This window comes from Ursus americanus, chromosome 8, assembly GCF_024610735.1.
Source record: "Ursus americanus isolate L20-20 chromosome 8, mUrsAme1.1.p, whole genome shotgun sequence".
Lineage (NCBI taxonomy): Eukaryota > Metazoa > Chordata > Mammalia > Carnivora > Ursidae > Ursus > Ursus americanus.
Window position 1 is genome coordinate 12241727 of NC_142134.1, and position 25015 is coordinate 12266741.

The 25015-nt window shown below is 36.1% G+C and overlaps 1 protein-coding gene and 1 pseudogene across 3 annotated transcripts in view; both read right to left on the bottom strand.

Moving 5' to 3' along the window:
* The window catches only part of LOC123788507 (insulin-degrading enzyme-like), a 28694-nt pseudogene extending 17867 nt beyond the window's left edge, over nt 1-10827 (bottom strand).
* CCSER1 (coiled-coil serine rich protein 1) overlaps nt 1-25015 on the bottom strand; it is a 1291424-nt gene that overhangs the window by 719659 nt on the left and 546750 nt on the right. The window lies entirely within an intron of this gene.

Here is a 25015-nt window from a genome sequence, read left to right on the forward strand (position 1 = left end):
TGTTTTTATTGGAAGTAGGTGTACAAGACTGCAGTAGGTGGTCAGGTAGGAGGCTGCTGCAGGCCTGGATGAGCCAAGAGAATGATTCAGACTGGGGAGAAACCACAAGGAAATTTCTCATGTAATTACAGATTACCCCTTAAAACATAAACATATGTAGGTAGTTTTTGAAATTACTCTTTATGTTTTAATATCCCCTACCTGAAAGAGAGCAGGGAGTGGACTCAGGTCCCTTCAACCCTAACAGCAAAATCCAGCGCACCTTGATAGCTGAAACTCCACGGCTCTTGAGTAGCAAATCTCGTAGGAATGTAGAAGCAAGATGCTTACCGACTACAAAGACCTCAGGATACGGGACCAAACCAGTCTGTGCCAAGGTGGACCCCAGTGCTGACCTTTCATCGACTTTTTCCCTCACTTATAATACTAAAAATCATACCCAGGGATGGAGATTTGACATGCTAATTAAACATGTGATGCATGAAGAAGCATGACCTCTAAGTGTACAGGCACCAATAGATCCCACCTCTACATGCTCAGATGTCACCCTTTTCCATCTTAAGCCTCTTTAAAGCACTCTCTGACCTCTCCTTGGAGAGTGAGACTGAGGATTCTTTCCTTTGTGCTGTCTCCCCTGTGCCTGAGCATATGTGCCTATAAAAGTCTTGCCTGGAATTCTCCTTTGGCCTCTAGTCAATTTCTGTTGCGTAGAAAGCCCAAGGGCCCAGGTCAGTAACATAGCCTTCTAGAAAATTATTTGACTATAATTTGACCATTTCTTTTCCTTTTTTAAATTAAATTTTGTTTCTTTGAATTGGCTTTATATATTTATTTGCAGAGAATCGAAATTTTTACTATTCCTCTTCATAAAGAACATATGGTGTTCTCTATTCATATTTTTATCATGTAATAGAGATTTTACACTTTTTTCTATAGAGGCCTTAAACATTCTTTGCCAGATTAATTAATTCTTTTTTCCCCTTTTTTAAAAAAATGAAGTATAGGTGACATATAATATGATATGTTTCAAGTGTACAACTTAGTGATTCAAGAATTACTTACATTACTCATACATTCATTACTCATTATACTTCAGTAAATGTAATTACCATACAAAATTTTTACAATATTATTGACTATAAAAAAGAAAACAAACAAAAAGTGATATTATTGACTATATTCCCTGTGCTATTGACTTATTTTTTTTATAACTAAAAGTTTGTACTTTTCTTTTTTTTTTTTTAAAGATTTTATTTATTTATTTGACAGAGATAGAGACAGCCAGCGAGAGAGGGAACACAAGCAGGGGGAGTGGGAGAGGAAGAAGCAGGCTCATAGCGGAGGAGCCTGATGTGGGGCTCGATCCCATAACGTCGGGATCACGCCCTGAGCCGAAGGCAGGCGCTTAACCGCTGTGCCACCCAGGCACCCCAAAAGTTTGTACTTTTCAATCCCCTTCATCTATTTCACCACTCCCTCCTTTTTCTGACAACTGCTAGTTTGTTCTCTGTATTTATGAGTGTACTTCTGTCGGTTTGCTCATTTGTTCTAGATTCCACATATAAGTGAAATGATATAGTATTTGTCCATTTCTTGTTTATTCTTGGTCATGTTAGTTAGCCTTCTTATGAAATGCCTGATGCTTTTGTGCCTTCTTTTGGTGTGGGACATCTCTTCTCACTTCGATGGTTTACAAGAGTTTAAAATTCACTTCCTCACTAATCTGATATTCTTACCAATACCTGGAAGGAAAAATCAGTGAGCCCACTGTTTTAATTCTACTATTTAATGATGCCCAAAGTCAAGGGGCTGCTTTTAAGGAAGCTCTGCATTAGATTCCTTTCCAATTCAGTTCCAATTTGGATAATGTTTATAGATATTGAGTCATAAAAATATCCTTCTTCAGATGCAACAGACAAAATCAGTGCATTATTGTCATTATTGTTTTAACTTATCTTCCTTGAAGACACTGACATTTGGATAGTTGAATAATTAGTTGGAAATTATACATACTCATCTGATAACTAGGGGGCCAGAAGACTGGAAGTAGTAGGTCATAATCACATTTATTCATAGGTTGATCCTTTTTCTAGTCACGAAATTTGACTTTCTCGTTGATGGCTAAAAGCTGTATTTTCTCCATTCATTTGCGTACTCACTCGTTAAAAAAAAAATACTTATCAGCCACATATTAAATTCCAAACAGTGTGATCAGGTGAAGATACAAAGATGAATAAGATAAAATTGCTGTTATCATTGACTTTACAATATTATTGTACAACAATACATAAAATAAAGAGTTACGGTATAATTACATACTGCTGCTGTAGGTGAAACCATAATGTATTATACAAGTGTATACGTGGATGTCTGAGTATGCTCAGTCAGTAACAACAGCAGACCGACCACTTACTCTGCATCTACCGTGTGACAGGGAACTGTGCTGGGGACTCTATCTGTGTCATTTCAATTTATTTTTACAGAGTCTTATAAATTATGTATTATTATTTGTCATTTCATGTATTCAGATCCATCCAGCTAATTTTCTTTTTCCTTCAAGTGTCAGCTTACATACCACTTTTTTCAGGCCTTTCTGATTTGGAAATGAGATTAAGCACCCGCCACCCTTTACTCTCATGGTTCTCTGTCCTTCTCAGCTATCACACCAGGATTATTTGATTACTGTTTGGATTCACCAAAAAACAGAATGTTTCATGAGTACAGAGTTCTTGTCTGCCTTATGTATTTTTATAACCTCAGGCACAGAACTCATTCACAAGTGAGTGAATACATAAGCAAACTTACCTCTAGCCCATAACAAGAAACAGAAAAAGGATTCAATCTAGATCTCTTTTTAAAACCTGTATTTTTAATCACTAGAATATTTTATTCCTTAATGGGATAGAACATTTCCATTTGTTTAGGCTAAATATTTTTCATAAATTGAAAGTACACTAGTTTTTTTGAGTTGGCTATTATTGATAACTTGTAAACAACAAATCAAACAACATGTATGTTCAATGTCTTAAATGAATTCAAAATAGTATTATCAAATTTACTTTTTGCCATTATTGAAATATTAATAGATAATAATATTTTAATTTTATAACTATAATAGTAAATGCTGTAAAAGACCCAAATGACAAGATAAAAATTCAAATTATGGAAGATTGCACATTTTTTATGACAGGAAAATAGAAATGAGCTCATATCTTCCCCCAACTAGATGTTAATGGTAAGATCTTATTTAATAGTAGCATTAATTCACATGTTAAAAAGAATAAAATTATGTACAGTCAGCATTCACATTGTAAGTGAACGTAATACCTTAACTTGAATGTATTCTAAAAATAATTTATTGTTTGGAATTATAGTCACTTTTCAGCCCAGAGTGGCATATATTACCTCTTTTACTTATTTGTTCATTATACATCCCGCATGTCTTATTCTTAGCCAATAATGATTGCTTAAAAGACTATTTTAAACTTGGTACACTTTCTTCATAGGAAAACTGAAGAAATCCACAATTATAAAGTTTCTTAGTAAGATATTTATACTCCATCTATAATCTTTTCTAATACTAAAATACAGATATAGGTTTTCTATTTCTGAATAGAAGTATGCATGCCTCTATACACATTTAATTCATTTACGTTCATGTAATACATATACACATTTTTATATAAGATATATACACATTTAGAAATCCTAGTATTTAATGTTTAAAAATGTTTATATCTCATAGCTGCACTTTGCTGAGATGTTTCAGAAATCTATAAATTCAGGTTTTCTGCTTGACTTAAATTTAAAGGTAGTATCTGGACATTTTAGGAAAAAGAATCACTAGTTATGACCATAAGATCAAGTTTACAGAAAAATTCTAATTTTTCTATAAAATCAGCTATTTTAACAGTATTTTGTGCATATGAAAACACTAACATCAGAGGGATTTATAAATTGTGGCACATGCTCTCCTCTGTCCTGAGAAATTTATAGTCTACCCCATCTCCCTCTCTCACAGGAAGCTATAGACATAAAGTAAAACACCAGAGTACTTGCCAGTCCTATAGCTGTTTCTGAGAAATTTCTTATTTACAGGTTTTGTTTTATCGTGTCAGGTGATTCTGTGATGCTAGCCACAGATGATTATTGGTGGGTGGAAAAAGCTTGGAGCCAAAGCTGACTTTGGGCAGAAACACGAGGAGAACCTATTAATGGGGGTGCTAATTCTGGCCTGTTATGCGAGATAGTAACTTGCCAAACCAATAAAAAATTTCTCTGAACTGTGTGAATATCAACCATCCCAAATGTCTATAGAAGAGAAGATAATAGATTTTAGATAGCAATGAAGCTCAGCCAACAGAAGATATGACGTGGTGCAAATTAATGTGACAACAAAAGCCCATCCTAAGAAGAAGTTACTGGCTAGACACTAAGGAAAATTGAGAGAATTAAGAAACAGCAGAGGAGAAAAGACAGATAAAGAAAAACAACACAGAAGAGGAGTAAGGAACATGGCAGACTAATCTGGTGGCTGTTTGGTTATGTGACCATGAGAAACACAGTGAGTACTTAAAATGTAGGATGATTTTCCAGTTCACCATGAGTTCTCTGCTGGAGTTGTACCATTTGCAAGAAGTGACTGTGCTCATCTTTTCCCAACTCCAAGTTCAGTGACTTGACTTGGTAGCTTGAAACCGGCATGGTGGAACAATGACACCACAGAAATTGGCAAATGCTGCAAATCATTTTTTTTTGAAGATTTGATTATTACGCATTTACCAGCACACCACCGATTCCAGCGATTTTGCTTCTGAAACTATTTCTTTTCCTCCTCGAACCCCTGTTTTACTTATAAAATAAACTTACTTTTGCTGAGGTAGCTTGAGTTGTTTGTTTTTTCTCCTGGATGCAATTTTCTATTCAGCGAGATTTATTGAAAGTCTATTATTGATTAGACACTGTAGACAATGCATTATGCACAACTGATTCTGAGATAAATAAGACAACATACTTGCCATCAGATCAATTATAGTCTAATGGAGAAATACATAAATTATTCTAATGTACTGTCACAGGTGCTATAATTAAGTTTATTTTGAGAGGTCATTTTGAAAGAATAAGCATGAAAGAAAGACACTAGGCCACTACTTAGGAGGAAGTGTTGGTGTCTGGAAATATTACTAAGAGAATTTGATAGTTGGTCTTGGGCTTGAAGGATAGCTAAGCTTTAGTCATACAGATGGTTTAGGGAAAGGTAAAAGTTATTTGAATATATACCCAAAGAAAAGAGAAAGGATTTAAGAAAAAAGAGATTGGAAGGATGATATAGAATGGTAATAAGAGATCATGACAAAATGGGGAAAATTCAAATACCATAGTCTGAAATATCATTAAGTTCCCATTCCCATCAAGCATTAAGTACTCACTGTGGTTCTGATGGTCACATAACCAAACAGCCACCAGATTAGTCTGACATGTTCTTCACTCCTCCTTACCATCAACATGAGACATGTGAACTACTCTCAATTCACTATCTTAGTCATAAGCCAGTCTTTGGCCTATGTATCTCCAGTACCCTTTATAACTAGTTCCCTAATTAGCAAGGTCATGTGGATTCTTTGCCAATTTTTAATCTGTTACTTTTTTGCTCCCTGGTTCCATGGATCAAGTGGCCAAGATTCTGGAGCACTACCTAGGCTTTATTACTTCTTTCTCAATACCACTTTTTAAGAATGAGAAAAAATAATAACAAACCATAGTAAATCTTTTTATTAATGGAATTTTTTTTTGTTGTTAAATGATGATAGAGGAAAAAAAGGTTACTTAAACTTTAATCTGGGTTTGAATCTGAACCTGTAAATTTATTTTTAGTTTAAATAATATATTCATATCAGTGGAAAAAACACATGTAAGCATCCTCTCTGTTCCTTATTGCAACATTTTAAGCTAAGGTTCTGCTGTACTTTCAAGGGGTAGTTAATGAAATTTAAGAAGTACTTTTATTCAATAGGTACTTAATGAAAACCTAAAATATGCAAGGCACTTTTCTAAGTATTTCAGAGGATGTTTTACGTTTATTTCTTCTCCTTTACCAGTTCAAAATTTGATATGAGAACTGAGAACATAATTTTTATATCTTTTCAATTCTTTTTTTTTTTTTTTTTGGTTAAAGATTTATTTATTTATTTGAGACAGACAGAGCATGAATGGGGCAGAGGGAGGAGAGAGGGAGAAGGAGAGAGAGGATGCTCAAGCAGACTCCCCACTGATAGTGGAGCCCCATGCAGCCTGATCCCAGGACCCTGAGATCATGACCTGAGCTGAAATCAAGAGCAGATACTTAACTAACGGAGACACCCAGGCACCCCATCTTTTCAATTTGCATTAAAAAAAGTTTAAGAAAATTCATGTGTGTGTGTATCAAAAGAATCTCAAATTTAAAATAGAGGCTATTTGGGACCTCGAAGTTAAGATGGCGGAGGAGTAGGGGACCCCTTTTGCAGCCGGTCCCCTGAGTCGAGTTGGATAGGTACAAGACCAGCCTGAACATCCACGGATTCAGCCTGAGATGCAGGAGATGCATCTGGATCTCTACAAATGAACATCTCCAGCGCTGAGTACTGAGGTTCAGGGGAGCCCTGAAACCGCGCACAGATATCGGAAGATAAACGGAAGGGGGAGGGAGCCGCCGTGTTCGGGCCCGGGGAAGCCGTAGCCACCTGCAAGGGGGAGCGGGCAGACTCGTGGACGACACCTGCGAGACAGCAGACAGACTGTGAGCCGGGAGCGCGCGCCACTAGACTTCTCATGGAACCCGGTGTGCTCACTGGATCCAGACTGAGACCGGGAGCTCCAGGGAGCGCACGGGGGCAGCTGGCGGTGTTAGAAACACAAAGGACAGAGACGCGCCGGCCCTGGAAGTGAGGGCTGGGACACCGGCTGTGGGGTGCACATCCCGGGACGCTGCAGGGTTAAACAGCGCAAACAGAAAATGTTAATGAGAATATAGAATCTCTAAGGGCGGAAATGAGAGCAAATCTGGCAGAAATTAAAAATTCTATGAGCCAAATGCAGTCAACGCTAGAGGCTCTGATGGCCAGGGTGAATGAGGCAGAAGAATGTATCAGTGAATAGCGGATGGGTTATTAGAAGAGAAAGCTAAAATAGAATCTGGACTCAAAAAAATCCATGCTCAAGAATGTAGGATACGGGAGATTACTGACTCAATGAAACGTTCCATTGTCAGAATCATTGGCATCCCCGCGGAGGTGGAGAAAAACAGAGGTCTAGAAGAGATATTTGAACAAATTGTAGCTGAAAACTTCCCTAATCTAGCAAGGGAAACAAACATTCATGTCCAAGAAGTAGAAAGGACCCCTCCCAAGCTCTACCACGACAAACCTACGCCACATCACGTCATAGTGCAATTTGCAAATATGAGATCCAAGGATGCAGTATTGAAAGCGACCAGGGCAAAGAAATTTCTCACATACCAAGGCAAAGGTATTAGAATTACGTCAGACCTGTCTACACAGACCTGGAATGAGAGAAAGGGGGGGGGGGCATTTCTAAAGCTCTTTCAGAGAAAAACATGCAGCCAAGGATCCTTTATCCAGCAAGGCTGTCATTTAGAATTGATGGAGAGATAAAGAGCTTCCAGAATCGCCAATCATTGACCAATTTCGTAACCACAAAACCAGCCCTACAGGAGATGTTAAGGGGGTTCTATAAAAGTAAAAAGATACCACCTTGTGCCAGTTAGAATGGCAAAAATTGACAAGGCAAGAAACAGCAATTGCTGGAGAGGATGTGGAGAAAGGGGATCCCTCCTACATTGTTGGTGGGAATGCAAGTTGGTACAGCCACTCTGGAAAACAGTGTGGAGGTCCCTTAAAAAGTTAAAAATTGAGCTACCCTATGACCCAGCCATTGCACTACTGGGTATTTACCCCAAAGATACAGACGTAGTGAAGAGAAGGGCCATATGCACCCCAATGTTCATAGCAGCAATGTCCACAATAGCTAAATTGTGGAAGGAGCTGAGATGCCCTTCAACAGATGACTGGATTAAGAAGTTGTGGTCCATATATACAATGGAATATTACTCAGCTATCAGAAAGAACTAGTTCTCAACAGTTGCTTCAACATGGACGGCACTGGAGGAGGTAATGCTAAGTGAAATAAGTCAAGCAGAGAAAGACAATTATCATATGATTTCTCTCATCTATGGAACATAAGAACTAGGAAGATTGGTAGGGGAAGAAAGGGATAAAGAAAGGGGGGTGATCAGAAGGGGAATGAAGCATGAGAGATTATGGACTCTGAAAAACAAACTGAGGGCTTCAGAGGGGAGGGGGGTGGGGGAATGGGATAGGCTGGTGATAGGTAGTAAGGAGGGCACGTATTGCATGGTGCACTGGGTGTTATACGCAACTAATGAATCATCGAACTTTACATCAGAAACCAGGGATGTACTGTATGGTGACTAACATAATATAATAAAAAAAAGTAAAAAAAAAAATAGAGGCTATTTGGCACATGACATAAAGCTGCGAGTGATAGTTGGATAATAATATTACATAATGTCATAAAACAAAACTATAGAGTGCTCAGAAAATTAGACACTTAAAAATATCATATTAGCTGATATACGAAACAAAGGAAAAAAAAAAGTAAATTTCCTTACTACTTACAGTCCACTGACAAGACCCTGAGATAGGCAGAGTGACCTTCCTCTAAGAACTCAACTACCTAGATGTTAATACTTTGCTAAGGGCTAAAGACAATTTTAGTTTAACATTGTCCTGACCTCCAGGGTCCTGTATGTCTACTTTAACATATAAAAATTCCTTTGGAAACTTCCTTTATCTCTACCCCTAAGATATATAATAGCAATGATCCTCCACTCATATGGCCCACTGATACACATTTGATGGGTCTCTTGACTAAGGTTTTATTAGAAATTTCCATAGAGTCTTAAGCTATCCCTAAACCCCTCCCAACTTGAAAGTATATAATCAATTGCTCCTCAGAATCCCAGTGCAGCTCTTTCTGCCCATGGGTCCTTTCCCCGTGCTTTAATAAAACCACCTTTTTGCACTGAGGATGTCTCAAGAATTCTTTTTTGATCCTTTGTTCCGAAACTCAACATTTCCACATCATTAGCTAACTTCAATTAAGAAAATTTAAGTTGAAAAGCAAAACAAAACAAAATAAAACAAAACTTAAGTTGATTATTTTGATACATTTTATTCTTCAAGAATCATCCCTAAAGACATTGACAAGTTGGTTGTATTTCTGTGTAGAGATGTTGAATATAGAGATAAATGTTATGTTAATGATATTACAAAGTTATACAAACCATGGAGATGGTATTTGGCTTTTGAAAAGAAAGTAAGCAATTTTATATTAAATATTATCTTGATGCGTTTTAAGAGCTTGCTTTCAGGTAAAAGGAAAATATATTTTGAATAAAATGGTAAATATATTTTAGAAATGCAAATTTCACACTACATAAGATTTAGCCAAAAAACAAATGTTGTTGGATTTTCCCCTCCTGTGTTTACCTTCATTAAGGTAACTAATAGCCCTTTTATTTATAAATTACTTCGGGAGGTTCAAGTTGTTGTTTATTTTATTTCATACAAATCAGTTAATGGTGTTTGCACTGCTAATACTTCTCTTTCAAAGTCTGTTGATACTTCCATGGTGTTTTCTTTCAAATTTAAGTAGGCACTCTCGCCATTTATGTGAGAATCTAGTACTAAACAGAATGTGTTCATTTTTCTTGTTTTTAAGATATCTGTAGAAGTGCAGACACAGAAGAGACAAGGCTTCTCCAGCTTTTCAGCATGTGCCAGAATAAGGTGCTAATGAAATCAAGCTAATAGGTTTGAGTCATTTGAATCTAAATTTAACAAGTATTTACTGACTAAATATTGTGTAAACTACACTGCTAGATGGGATGGCAAATTACAAAAAGAACACAATAATGTGACATACGGGGGGGGGATGTATAAGGAAGATATGGAAAAATAACCATATGCCAATAACTATAGTAGCAGTGGAATGTGTTCTACAGGAAACAGAGATACGTTTGAAATAGACTGTTACTTGTTCACCAGTATCCACTTCCTCTTCTTTCTAGCAACATAGCCCTGATGTTATTCGGGATAGCAATGATTCTGTCAGGTAAAAGCTAGATGTGAACAGTGGAGGGAATGACCAGAGACAGAGTCCCAAGTCCTTGAGGGAAGAATGATAAAGACAGGAGCTGGAGCAAGGAGGGAGATAAATAGGGTCACATTAAAAGCCTGAGGGCACAACATCCTGACCTTCTGACTTCCAAAACCTTGGGGCTAACAAACCAAGAGCCACAGGTGCAGAGCATGCCTTCTCCTCTTCCACCTCGACCCCAGGCTAACTCAGAGACTCATTTTAACACATTTGCATTGGGGTGATGGCCCCCACCCCATGGAGAGAGGCTGCCATAAAGGTTCAGGTACAAACCTCGGAGGGTCAAAAACTCCCCTTCGCGACCAGTGGGAGGAATCTCCAAAATGGTTGGAAGCAGCCTCCATTAGAGACCATCCCACTGTACACCACAGCTCCTCCTAGTCCAGCGAAACACAGCAAATATCCAATCGCAAAACAGCCTAGGAGCCAGTTCCACGTCAGGGAACCTGACTGCTCTCCCACCTTGGGAGTGTACTTTGGCTTTAAGAAACGGCCTTTGTGCTTGCTAGTTTCCTTCAAGCTGTCTTTATTCAAGCGAGGATCCCCACATAAATCTTCCTCTGGGAATCCAAGGACCGAGACCTCCATTCACACAATGCAGGTTCTCCCACCAGTAACAGTTCTAATTAAAAAATTACATTTTTCCAGCTTTCTTTTCAGTGAGGTTGGCCAATGACACATAAGCAGAAGTGTTGTGTGGTGTTTCCAGAGTGGCTGCTTATTATGAGGCCAACTCAACTAGCAAGAATGTTTCTTTTTCCTTCCCATTTCCTCCCTACTACTACCTGAAACACTGTTGTGAAGACACAATGCCACTAACTAGGACGTAGCTTTTGCTACAGCAGGTGGAGATAAGGAAAGCCTAACAGAAATATGTACTAGGAGTCAGGGCCCCACACAACTTCCATGAGCAGCCTTACCCATGCATGCTGCCACCTCCAGACCTATTTTATGTGTAAGAATAAATACAATAGAATTTAAATCACTGTTATTCTGTTTTTTCTCTCTCTTTTTTTGTTTTGTTTGTGCAGCTGAACACAATTTCTAACTAAAACCAAGTACCAAAAATGTTATCAAGATTTTCAAGTCAGAAGAATATTAGATGTAGTCAAGGGAAAGAAAAGATACACAAGAGAGTGTTAAATAATCTCACCAAATGGGTTACATCAGATTAAAGCCTCAGCTCTTTGTTTTTTCTGGACTACAGGTTGCATCTTGAATTATACACAATTGTCTGGCTAATTCTGGGTAATATGTATTAATTAGACAAAGGCAAAGGATAGATTAGAGTAAATTTATGGCCGCTTACAGGATGTTTTGGTTAGATAATTCAGTATCATAGAAAATTATGTTATCATGATTTCTGTTAACATAAAATATGATAATGAACACTTTTCTGCATATCATACATATACACGCATATGCATTTAAATATATGTGTATCATATAAATATAAACATGTATTAAAATAAAATACAACATGGATAGCAATATCTCTTTCATTTAACAAATATTTATTAAATAGGTATTCTGTGTCAGTCATTGCTTCATGAACTGAGGAAACAATGGGGAATAGGTCCCTGCCCATGCTGAGCTTCTATTTTACTAAGCAAAATTGATTTTAAATACACATATAAAATGCCATGCCAGGTGACAAGGGTTTTGTGCTATGAAAAATAATAAATGCCATGAAGAAAAACAAAGCAGGAAAAGGAGCTACAATATGAAAGCTTTTCTGGGAAGGGCTGTGGAAGGCTCTTCTGATGACCTAATTGAGGTACAGATTCTTAAATTCAATGATAGAATGAGCCATAAGGTAACCTAGAGAATAAAAGATGGAAACAAAAGAAAAAGTTAGTGCAACTATCCTGAGGAAGGAGAGAACTTGGTATGTTTGAGAAATAACATGAAGGTCAGCATGGCCAAATCAAGAAAAAAAACATGCAAGAGTTATCAGAGATGAGCTTGGAAAAGCTACCATGGGCTAGAACAGATAAGGCTCACAGAACCTAGCAAGTAGTTTCACTTTAACCCTGTGTTTGATGGGACACCACTGAAGCATTTTAAACAGGGGATGACACAAACTAATTTATCTTTTACAAAGAAAACTCTGGATTCTATGTGGAAAATGGATTATAGGGGAGACAAGAGTGGAAACAGGAAAACCAGTAAGAAACAGTTGTGATAGCCTAAGTGAGAGATGATGATGGTGACGGTAGCATAAATGGAAGAAATGGGCAGATTTAGGACATACTTATATCCCAAGGCAGAGGTGACTTGCTAAGGATGGAACAGGTGTGGGGAAGTAATGAGAAGGATCAAGGATGGAATTCTACTCTTCTTTTCTTTTGTTTTTCTTTTTCCTTTGGCCTGAACAATGCAGGAGTCAACAAAACTATTTATTGAAATTGTGAAGGAAATATAGAGACTCAGAGAAGAATATATTTAGGACGGTGACTTGGATAAAATGGGCTAAGAATAAAAAGTTTTGAATGCTTTTGTCTATTTGGAGATCCTGGGTAGATATCTAAGTGGAGACAATGAGTGGGCATTTGTGTATAGGAGTCTGGAACACAGAGAGGTCTGGGATAGAGGTAAAATAATTTGGAGGCATTAGGTCAGATATGGTATGATCAATCAGGAGTGAGTGTCTAGAGCAAAGAAGTCAGTAGGCAGGAGGACTGTGACCTAAGACAATATAGTATTTCCATCTTCACATATTGGTTAATATCATTTGAGATCTTTCTCGCCTAGGGTTGAAACTGCCCCTAATATCTGAAAAATGGCTCACTAGAAATTAGAGTATCCTTTTTTTTTTTAATTGTATTATCTATGCTGATCCAGATGTAGTCCACACATTACTTCAGGCCACATTTATCTAAACCCGTAAAAGCAATCTAGATAAGGTTCAACGGTCTCCTCTCCTGTGAATTCAGAAGATAATCGTTTCCTTAAATCCCAAGGTAAAACGAGTGACAAATTATTCCACAGAAACGGAGGAGTTAACTGCACCCGAGAAAGAACTATAGGCTATTATATTTGCTTAAAAGTATTTTTCATGGTTTATGTTAATAGAAATTATGATAATAAGCTCTTCTATGATCCTGAATTATCTAGTCAAAATATTCTTTGAGTGGTCAGTTATAAAAGGGACTCTGATCAAGTCCCCATCTTCAACCAATTAATACGGGTGAAAGACAATAGCTTATAGTTCAAGGTACAATAGTTAGCATAGCCTAGTAGCTACAAGCATGGGTTTTGAAATCAGTCTGGCTCAGCCACTTATTAGAGAAGTATTAGAAATTTGAGAGACTCTAGACTCAGTTTCTTCTTATAAAAAATGCCTAGTCTAACTTACGGAGTTTTTCCTGAGAAAAATATATGTAAACATGTTAAAATCTGTCTAGCACATTAAAGTGCTCAAGAAATTAAAGCCTGAACTATAATTACCGTTTAGATAAACCATGAGTTTAAAGAGACTTTGTGGTTTAGCAGAGCAACATTGTAAACAGATAACTTCTGAGCAAACACTTGAGCATGCCCCATTTTAAAATCACACCTAAATATACTAGGATTTTGATTGTGTTTTTAACTTTTAATGTTGTCTTAAATTTTATGTCTTATACTTTTAATTAAAAAAATAGTGGATATAGAAATAGAAAACTTCATAAATGTTGAAGTCTAAAATATAAATATAGACATAAAATAATGCTTTGTTATTCAGAAAGAGGAATACATGGCTTAAAATGAATTCAACAACAATAATAAATACACACACACACACATATAACCTCAATTTAGAAAACAGATTACTCAAAATGAATATATTATGTAAAAATATCAACATCTAGCAAAAAAAATTAAAAATACAATCTCATAAGTCAATAATCCAATAAGACAAATTCAAATACTTTAACAACTACTTAATGTCCTACTAACTACCATTAATCTTTGTACATATTTTCATTGGTTCCTTAAACTGCTATTTATATTAATGTTTCTTATTTTTCCCCCCTCAAGGAGCTCTTGAGAAGAATGTAAACACCATATGTTACATAGTGTTAGGACAAAATTATAATTACTTACTCAAGTCAACAGGTAATTTAAATCTGAATAAGTGTAAAGCTATTTTAAAGGCAGCTGCTAACAGTTAAACTGTTTTTACCACATAAAAATGTATTAAATTATGTAGCTAATAACCTAATTATACAACATGAACGCAGAGAAAAACAGAATTTTGTGCACATTAATAAATCTCATTCTATATTTGTCACTAAAGCTTTAGAACTAACTTATAAGCCTGAAAGTAATGATATTAAACCATGTGGCTTATGGAAATGCATCTCCCTTTTTTATATGTGTACTTTATACTCATCTCTTAGGGACAATTTTGAACAACATGTGAGTCTTTCTATATACTTATCTGAGGTTATGTACCCATTTTCTCAGAACTTCACTGAAGCTTTCATCAAATCTTTGCATGCACTAAATTAGGTAGTGTTAAAACAAGTTAGTTCCAGAGTATTTACCATTATATAGAAATGATTATTCATGAAGTTCCAATTCTTTCCTAATAGTCTGCTTTATTAAGACATATTTCAAAGAAAAGACAATTCCATTTTTTTTAAACTGGCTCTCCTCTTAAGCATTAATGAATATAGTCTGTGTAACAGAGAAAGACAAAAGTTAAAACAAAATTCATAAAGCTAACTGTCATTTAGTCCTGTCAAACTAAATAAATATCAGCTCTTACCTTTTACCAATATTCACATAAAGTCAAATATTTATGATTTGTTACGTTCTATAACCACACGCGTAGTATTCAGCTTGGTTTTAACACAGACTTCAAGTTCTTTTAAAAAATGAATATGAAAACTCTATGTTAATAAAGATATAACTAAATATATATAACTGTAGTTTTTAAACAGAAAATAGAAAAAAAGTAAATTTTAAGGTAAGAAGTCCACAGTAAAATCTAAGTACTTTGAGATTAGAGAGGAAAAGGAAACTGGAAAGCAGACAAGACAAAAGAAATCTGAAACCTGAGCCAGTAGTGCACATCTGCATCCCTAAACACTCCCACTGCTATTGTGGGGCCAGAGAAAAGCTACATGCCTGTGAAAGTAGGAATGAAGACTAAGCAGACAACAGAGGATTGGTTGACAATATTCCATGCATCCAGGCAAATTCTCCTTTCATCCCTAGCAAAAGCTACAAGTTTATTGTCTTCCAAAAGAATATTAGATGGATTAAAGTAACATCAGGTACAATTATGGAAGGTAGCACCTTACCAAAAACAAGTAGATTAAAACAAATAGACATTTTTTTCCAAAGAAGACAAACAGGTTCATGAAAAGATGCTCAGTATCATTAAGCATCAGGAAATGCAGCTCAAAACCACAATGAGATATCTCATCACACCTGTTAGAATGGCTATTACCAAGAAGACAAAAAATAACAAGTGTCGGTGAGGATGTAGGTAAAAGTGAATCCTTGTGCACTGCTGCTGAGTATGTAAATTGGTATAGTCACTGTGGAAAACAGCATGGAGGTTCCTTAACAAAATTAAACATAGAGCTACCACATGACCCAGCAATTCCACTTCTGGGCATTTATCCCCCTTACCACAAATGAAAACACTAAGTCAAAAATATATACGCACTCCAATGTTCATTACACTATTTACAATAGCCAAGATATAGAAACAACCAAAGCCAATCAGTAGATGAATGGATAAAAAAATTTATATTTAAATGTATATAATTACACACATATGTATGTATGTATACACACACATAATGGAGTATTACTCAGCCATAAAAAAGAATGAACTCCTATTTGTGACAACATGGATGGACCCCAAGGGTATTATGTAAGTGAAATAAGTCAGACAGAGAAAGGAAAATACTGTATGGTCTCTCTTATACGTGGAATCTAAAAAACAAAAACAAAGAAATAAAAGCAAAAAAAAAAAACAAAAAAAAAACCCAAAACCCAAAAAACTAAGCTCATGGGTAGAACAGAGGACAGATGGGTGGTTGCCAGAGGCAGGGAGTAACAGGTGAGAGGAATGGGTGAAGGAGGTCAAAAGGTTAAAAAAAAAATTAAAAATAAAATAAAATAATGTATTTGATGTCAAAAATTTAAAAAAAAGAACGTTTGGGAAAACTAGAATAAATTTTGTTTTCATGATCTTGTCTCACCCTTCTCAGATAACCTTAATCTCCTTTACCATAAAATACCTCAAACCAAGCACACACTGCCAATTCTCAAATTCTCATTTTCTCTTTCTCTCTCTCTTAAAAAAAAAAAAAAATCTACGTATTAAATCCTGAAAACCCCATGTCCCCTTCCCCTTTCCTTTTCATATTCTTGGTCTGGCAGCTACCCTATCCTTTCCAGAAAGGAATCTCTCCTGGCATTTTGTTCCTGTGTATCCAAGAATAGCGTGCTGACCTTCCAAGGAATTTGATAAATTATCAAATACCCTATAATAAAATCCCTTCTGTTTAAACTAGATAAAGCAAATTATATTCTTGAATCTATGAAAACTGACCAATATTCCATGTGGCATTCAACACAAAGATGGTTCAAAATTATTAGGTCTGTTAATAAAAGAAATATATGATCTTAGTAGGATAATGATCTCAATAGATGACAAATCTGAAGAATTGATGGATGCTTTCTTATAGCTTTTCTCCCTTCCCTTCCATTCTGTTCCCTCTCTTCACTTTTCATCTTTTCTTCTTTTCTCTCCTTTTCTCTGTATTTCTACGTCTCATTCTATTTCTTTTTTTTAAAGATTTTATTTATTTATTTGAGAGAGAAAGAGATTGAGGGCACAGATCGAAGGAGAAGCAAACTCCCCGCTGAGCAGAGACCCTGACGCAGGGCTCGATCCCAGCACCCTAGGATCATGACCCAAGCTGCAGGTCAATGCTTAACCACCTGAGCGACCCAGACACCTCTCTAGTTCTATTTCTATCCCTCTCAGTTATATAAAACCAACAAATAATCAGAATCATGCTCAAAATAAAAACACTGTAGACTTTTTGTGGTATAGTAATTAAAGCCAGTCTTTAGAATTAAAAACAAAACAAAACAAAACACAGAGTTAGAGTTCTGGCAGAACCATTTATCAACACTATGCCCTCAAGTAAAGTTCTTAACTGCTCTAAGCTTCAATTTCTTTATCTGTAAGATGAGACGATGACCATGTTTACTGAGAATTAACACTCTAAAGAAGGAGGCAGCATTCAAGATTTCCAATTTGGAGAAATTAGCCTATACCTAAAATTTCTAGCATTGGGCCATGGAAAAATCTCGGGAAAGGTACTATTTAGAAATCCAAATAGGCAGTTGGCAGGAATGCAGCTGTCTCTTAGACACTGGCTATCAGAAAACCACCAGACAATGCAGAAGCCACATTTTTCAGAACACAAGATGAGACCCTGACAAGGGCAATAGAATACTGAATTCTCTACTATCAAGTTAGTCTCACAAGGGATAATCTGTACCTAGGATTGGTCCAGCTATCCTTAGAGTTGTATGGAAAAAGAGGATAAGCTACAGAAAATTTAGTAGCCTGATAGTACATGTATAGTTTGATAGGCTTTGTTAGGCATTTCAGGTTATCAATGGTTAATTTAATAAAATGATTAACTTTATTTTAATAGGATGAAAGACTTCAGAAGAAATTTGTTCTTAATTAAAAGGTTTTTTTCACCATTCATTTAATAATTCACTAATTTCATCTATTATTAGTGTATTATACACTAGTTCTATACTAGGCACTGAAATAGGGAATATAAATAATATAAATATGATATCTGCATTTACAAACATCTTCTCCTATTGGGAAAATAGTAAATAAATTAGAGTGGTGCAGTGTGAGAAGGATTTGACAGGCCACTGCTGATTCTTAAGATGGAAAGAAGCAATGAGCCAAGAAATGCAAGCAAACTCTAGAATCTCAAAAGAGCAAGTAAATGCATCAGACTCTAGAGCTTCTAGAAGGGACTCACCTCTCTGACAACACTGATTTTAGTTCAGGGAGACATAGTTCTGATTTCTTTCCTTTTTTTTTTTTAATAATTTTTATTTTGTTATATTAGTCACCATACAGTACATCTCCAGTTTTTGATTCAATGTTCCATGATTCATTATTTGCGTACAACACCCAGTGCACCATGCAATATGTGCCCTCCCTAATACCCATCACCAGAGACTGTGGACTCTGGGAAACAAACTAGTTCTGATTTCTGACTTCCAAAGCTATCACATACTAAATGCGAATTATTTTAAGCCATAAAATTTGTGGTAATTTGTTACAGCAGCAACATGAAACCAATACACTAACTACAACATTTTAAGATATAACAATTAGATAATTAGAGTGGATCTCTTGGTATATATTTTTGATAACCTAGATCACCTGTAAACTCTATTATTTCCATATGAATATAAAGAATTTCCATCCAAATTGGGGCATGTATAGATGCAAGTAGTCAGTGATACTGGATGATAGGAAAATTCTTATTTCTTATAATTTATATTTGATTAGTACCATTTGATAGTCTAGGAATTAACAAATTTCAAATGAAGTTCTGAACCCATTCTTTGGCAATCCAGCTCAAGAAACATTAGAAACATTATTTTGCACCTTACCATTTACTCGACTTGCTATGGTCTGAGATTTATGTCCGTCCAAACTTCATATGTTGAAACCCTAACACACGAGGCATGACAGTATTAGGAGTGGGATGTTTGGGAAGCGATTAGGTCAGGAGGCCAGAACCCTGCAGAGTATTTCCTGATAAAAGAGTTCCCAGGGAGCTCACATGCCCCTCCTACCACGTAAGGTTATAGACACAAGGTAGATGAGACAAAAAGATGGCTGCCTAAGAAGTGGGCCCCCAATCTCCAGAACTGTGAGAAACAAATTTCTGTTGTTTGTAAGTTTCCTAGTTTGTGGCACTTTGTTATAGCAGCCCAAACAGACCAAGATACAACTCTTGCTTACATCTTGCACCTCAATGCTACAGAAGTAGTCTAAGTTCCTTATAAAGCACATAGTGTCCTTCAAACCAAACAACTTGGTCCTTACCACATGGGAAACACACCACTGAATATTTACAATTTTTAGACTCTCGGGGCCTAGCCTGGGACCCTGGCTCTTACTTCTCCCTTGGCTGAGATCTCATGACACTTCCCTTTTCTCAACTCCGTCTTTACACTTTTGAAATACTTTGTACTTCTCCAGGCCATATCCCCATACAACCAGCATTATAATTTTCTGCAGCTTTCTATAATCAGAGTAAAATATTTCTGCTAATACCTTTACATAAGCTTTTATATATAGCAGGACCTCAATGAATGTCAGTTAATTGTTCTGAATGACTCACCACATTCAAGAACATAACACAAATAGTGATAGATGACAAAAATAGTGACAGATAATATCACCAAGTGACTAAGGCCCATCAGAAAGTGCAAGAAAAGAGAAGGAGAGAAATGGCTAATGTTAATAAGAGATAGACCACTGTCAGCTTTACTCCTGTGGGCATTATTACCAGAAATTATGACCAATCTCTCTTTATCATGGTGCAGTAACTGGCACAGCTCCATTTTTCTACTTGGCTCTGTTGCCAAAGGTTCTATTGCCTCACAGAGACACTTAAGGGAGAAAAGTGAGCTTAATTCCTCTACCCGTAATTATGCTTTGACAATTCTGTTCAGCTTTTTAAAAACTTTCAGGCTCAAGTACTGCTGCCAAAGTCTTTCTTATTAAGCAGAACCTAACTACTCTAAATTAACATTTACTCTTAATAAGAAATATATGCAATAAAATTCTAATATAACAGGTTTAGCCAACTTCATAAGTGTTTGTCACAAGTCCTGACATAAAATTTTCCTATCAGATTTGCCAGAGTAAAACAGATTACCTGCAGAAAAGGACATGTCCAGTACAGACATAAGCTGACTCTTGATAATATAACGCAGGAACTTAAAAGAAAGCAGACCATTTTCTTAGGTGAGAAGCTGACATCAACAGTACTTGAAATATTCAAATTGCATTTATCTTCACAATTATTTGTATTAGGCTGTTAATTATAGTCTAATATATCCATCTGGCAATTGTTTACCTTCCAATTTTCTGTGATGAATCAGCCGCTGTCCAAGAGGACAAAAGTAAGTCTCTGTGCAAACACACTGCATCTTTCCTTACCTCTTTGGAATGCATTTTAAAGTGATGTTCACAAATTTCTCTACATTTTTATCTTCACTGTGCAAACACACTGCATCTTTCCTTACCTCTTTGGAATGCATTTTAAAGTGATGTTCACAAATTTCTCTACATTTTTATCTTCACTATAGCAAGAGTAAGTAGAATTTTCTTATTTTTCATAATTATTATCCAATTTTAAATTTGTGCCATCAGTATTTTTCCTGCAGAATTTCTAGACATAATAGAATTTATGCAAAATTATTTATATGTGGTATGAAAATTTCACTGAAGTAATCCTCAATTTGTGATACAAAAACTTCAGAACTGAGTATTTGCTTACCTTAGTTATTTTATTTCATCTGTTAGCATGGCTATTTAATACCTCTATATCACATAATTAAAACAATGGATGACCAATATGTTAAAAAACATTGTAACTCTAATATTTTCTAATTTCACATAGTTACCAAAGAAAATACAACCATTTCTAAATTATTTGATATATGTTAGAATTCATTGTACTTAATTCCTTGTACATTTTATTTTACAGTTACAACTGCACATTGATATCATTCAACTTCTAAAATTTGTTTATTACAGAAGTAGATAATTTCAAGATAGAACAGATGAAAGTCACTGCCAGATAAACTAAGTTCATGCTGAGTCTACTTTTTGTAGCATGTCATATTCATGGTCCATCTCAAATGGGCATTTTAGTAACAAATCATAGTCTTTGAATTGCACCTTGATTGCTAATCTCTTATTTAAAGAACAATATGTTATAGTACACTTCACACTTACAGGTAAACTCTGAAGCAATGCTGGAGACTATATTTAAAAACCATGAAGGTGGGTGAATGTTTATGATCCAGAGTGTATATGAAATGGTAATACTTAGAGTAAGAAATAAATGCTGCATGTGCTATACATGAGATCAGTTGCTTAAATTATCATTGATAATGATGTCATTATCTTAAATACAGTGTTTACCTTAAGCCCATTCCGAATCTGCTATCTGCAGTAGATGTAAAAAGAGATCTTGTTAATAGCGGTGGGCACAGCCATGATTGCTACCTCTACTATTTTCTTATATCTAGGTCTTCTACACATTCAGGACCAACAGGTGTTGAAGAACACAACACCAACCACGTGCTGACTTCAACTGTTTCTAAATAAAATTATGGCACCTTGTTGGCAGATAGAAAAAATGTTTCATTGATGCCAATCCACTCAGAGATGGATCCCCAAACCAAAGTTGAAGTCCTAATGACTCAGCTTCTTAAAAATTATTTTTTTCAGATTTTCAAGGCTTTTATTGGTTTTAGGATTTTTTTTACAGTAGTTCAACATCTTGTCTTTAATGTGCAAATGAACCCGGAAATGGTTTTCCATGTTCTGTACCTTAATTCTATCTATCCTTCCATGTTCAGTACCTCTACTTTAAATTTAGGCTTTTCCTATAAAATCCCTACTCTTGAAAATTATGAAAGACAATCCAATCTATGTATCTTGTCGTTTTCTGGGGTTCTGTTTAACTCAACCGCAGATGTGGATCCCTGAATTCAATTTTCCAAGATCACCTTTAACAAATGCTCAGTAAAACTTGTCCGCTAAATATGTCAAAGGGACTCTGACTAGAGTAAGCAGAGTATGGCCCAATACTCTGAAGGAAGGCTGAAATAAGCCTTTTTAACAAAGAAAGTCTTCGATCAGTACCACTTGGAGAACTCAAAAAATCTAAGGCACCAACCTAGACAACAACAAAGAAACTCAGATTTAAATTTAAGAAATAAAATGGATATGTGAGCTGGAGATGAGGTGGGAGGTATGACATGATTTTTAGCATGTTTAATGTGGCCAAGTTCTATATCTTGTATGTGTCTTCCTGAAGTCATCTGGACAGTGTGTGAGAAGGATCTGGACAGTAATATGAAGCTAGTATGCAACATAAAGGTATTTGCTTTTTTTCCCATTAAAATCTTTTCCCCTGAGGTTTAATATGTCTGAGAGATACTGAATATCTTTTAACACAAATTAGACCAGATTTGTTTTGGCTTTAATTTATGTAAAAATAATTTTATTTATCAGAATATAAAATTACCATTTTTCTTACTGCTAGAGCATTCATCATATATCAGTAATATGGTCTGCAAAAGCCAAATAATAGGTATAATAATCATTTAAAATTTAACTTGACAGACCTAAAGGAAAAAAGTTAACATAAAATAATACTTGTATAGTATATCTGTATAACATAACATAGAAAGCATTGTTTGGTAGTTGTTCTTTTAATTTAAATTTTACTTCCAGTATTTACAATCAGAAATTTAGTAAGCTATTTTTTATTTTTTTTTATTTTATTTTTTTTTAAGATTTTATTTATTTATTCGACAGAGATAGAGACAGCCAGTGAGAGAGGGAACACAAGCAGGGGGAGTGGGAGAGGAAGAAGCCGGCTCATAGCAGAGGGGCCTGATGTGGGGCTCGATCCCATAACGCCAGGATCACGCCCTGAGCCGAAGGCAGACGCTTAACCACTGTGCCACCTGGGCGCCCCTAGTAAGCTATTTTTTAAAGGCATAATTCTTTGACATTCTCAACCATAAGATTTTAAGAACTATAAGTTTAGGGGCGCCTGGGTGGCGCAGAGGTTAAAGCGTCTGCCTTTGGCTCAGGGCGTGATCCCAGCATTGTGGGATCGAGCCCCACATCAGGCTCCTCCGCTATGAGCCTGCTTCTTCCTCTCCCGCTCCCCCTGCTTGTGTTCCCTCTGTAGCTGGCTGTCTCTATCTCTGTCGAATAAATGAATGGAATCTTTAAAAAAAAAAGAAAAGAAAAGAAAAGAACTATAAGTTTATTCAAATATGGTGACACTTAAGTGAATTTCCCAAATTTAGTGGAAATTAAAATGGCATTGGAAAATATATTCAAATAAGTACACCGATGAATACATAAAACATTTAAGGAAATCTCCTATTTCCTTCTACACTTTCTCAAACTCAAATTCCTTACACCTGACTGAGAATCTGATAGAGCCTAAAACTGATTAATAAAAGAGTATCACACATCATTTTTATTCAGTGTAGTTGATTAAAGATTGCTGCAAATTTTTGCCATTCCCCCTCAAGAGATAGTTTATTTTCCCTTCACTTGAGTCAAGGTTGGCCTTATGTACAGAATAGTTAACATAGCAGTCTTTAGTCTATTATGGGATGACTGTGTCTTCCCAAAATTTATATGTTTTTTTTTTTTTTTTACATATTTATTTATTTGACAGAGAGCGCACAAGCAGGAACAGCGGCAGGGAGAGGGAGAACCAGTCTCCCCACTGAGAAGGGAGACAGACTGACTGACATGGGGCTCAATCCCAGGACCCTGGGATCATGACCTGAGCCAAAGGCAGATGCTTAACCAACTGAGCCACCCAGGTGCCCCTCAAAATTCATGTTAATGTTCCAATTCCTGGTATCTCAGAATGTACACATATTTAGAAATAAGGTCTTCAAGGATGTGATTAAGTTAAAATGAGGCCATTTGGGTGAGACCTGATTCAATACTACTGGTATCCCCATAAGAAGAGGAAGAGATAACAAGGAAGTGCATCCACAGAGAAAAGGCCATGTGAAAACATAATGAGAAGGCCATCTGCAAACCAAGGAGAGAGTCTCACTGGAAACCAACCCTACCAGTACCTTGAACTTAAAATTCTAGCTTTCAACAACATTGAAAAATTAAATAATCCAAATAAAAATGGGCAGAAGACATGAACAGACATTTCTCCAAAGAAGACATGGATGGCCAAGAGACACATGAAAAGATGTTCACCATCACTTACCATCAGGTAAATCCAAATCAAAACTACGATGAAACACTACCTCACACCTGTCAGAATGGCTAAAATCAATAATACAAGAAACAAGAGGTGCTGGTGAGGATGTGGAGAAAAAGGAACCCTCGTGTGCTGTGGGAGTGCTATCTGGTGGTGCAGCCACTCTGGAAAACAGTATGGAGTTTCCTCAAGAAGTTAAAAAGAGACTATCTTGTGACCAGTGATTGCACTACTGGATATTTATCCAAAATAAAAAAAACACTAATTCAAAGGGATACATGCATCTCTATGTTTATAGCAGCATTACTTACAAGAGCCAACATTTGGAAATAGCCCAAGTGTCCACCAACTGATGAATGGATAAAGAAGAGGTGGTACATATATATATAATGGAACATTACTCAGCCATGATAAAAGAATGAAATCTTGCCATTTGCAATGACATAGATGGAGCTAGAGAGTATAATGCTAAGTGAAATAAGCCAGTCAGAGAAAGATAAATACCATATGATTTCACTGATATGTAGAATTTAAGAAACAAAACAAATGAGCAAAGGGGAAAAAAGAGAGAGAGAGAGAGAGACAAACCAAGAAACACACTCTTAACTATAGAGAACAAACCAATGGTTACCAGTGGGGAGGTGGGTGGAAGGATGGGTTAAATAGGTGATGGAGATTAAGGAGTTCCTTTGTTATGATGGGCACCTGAGACATATGGA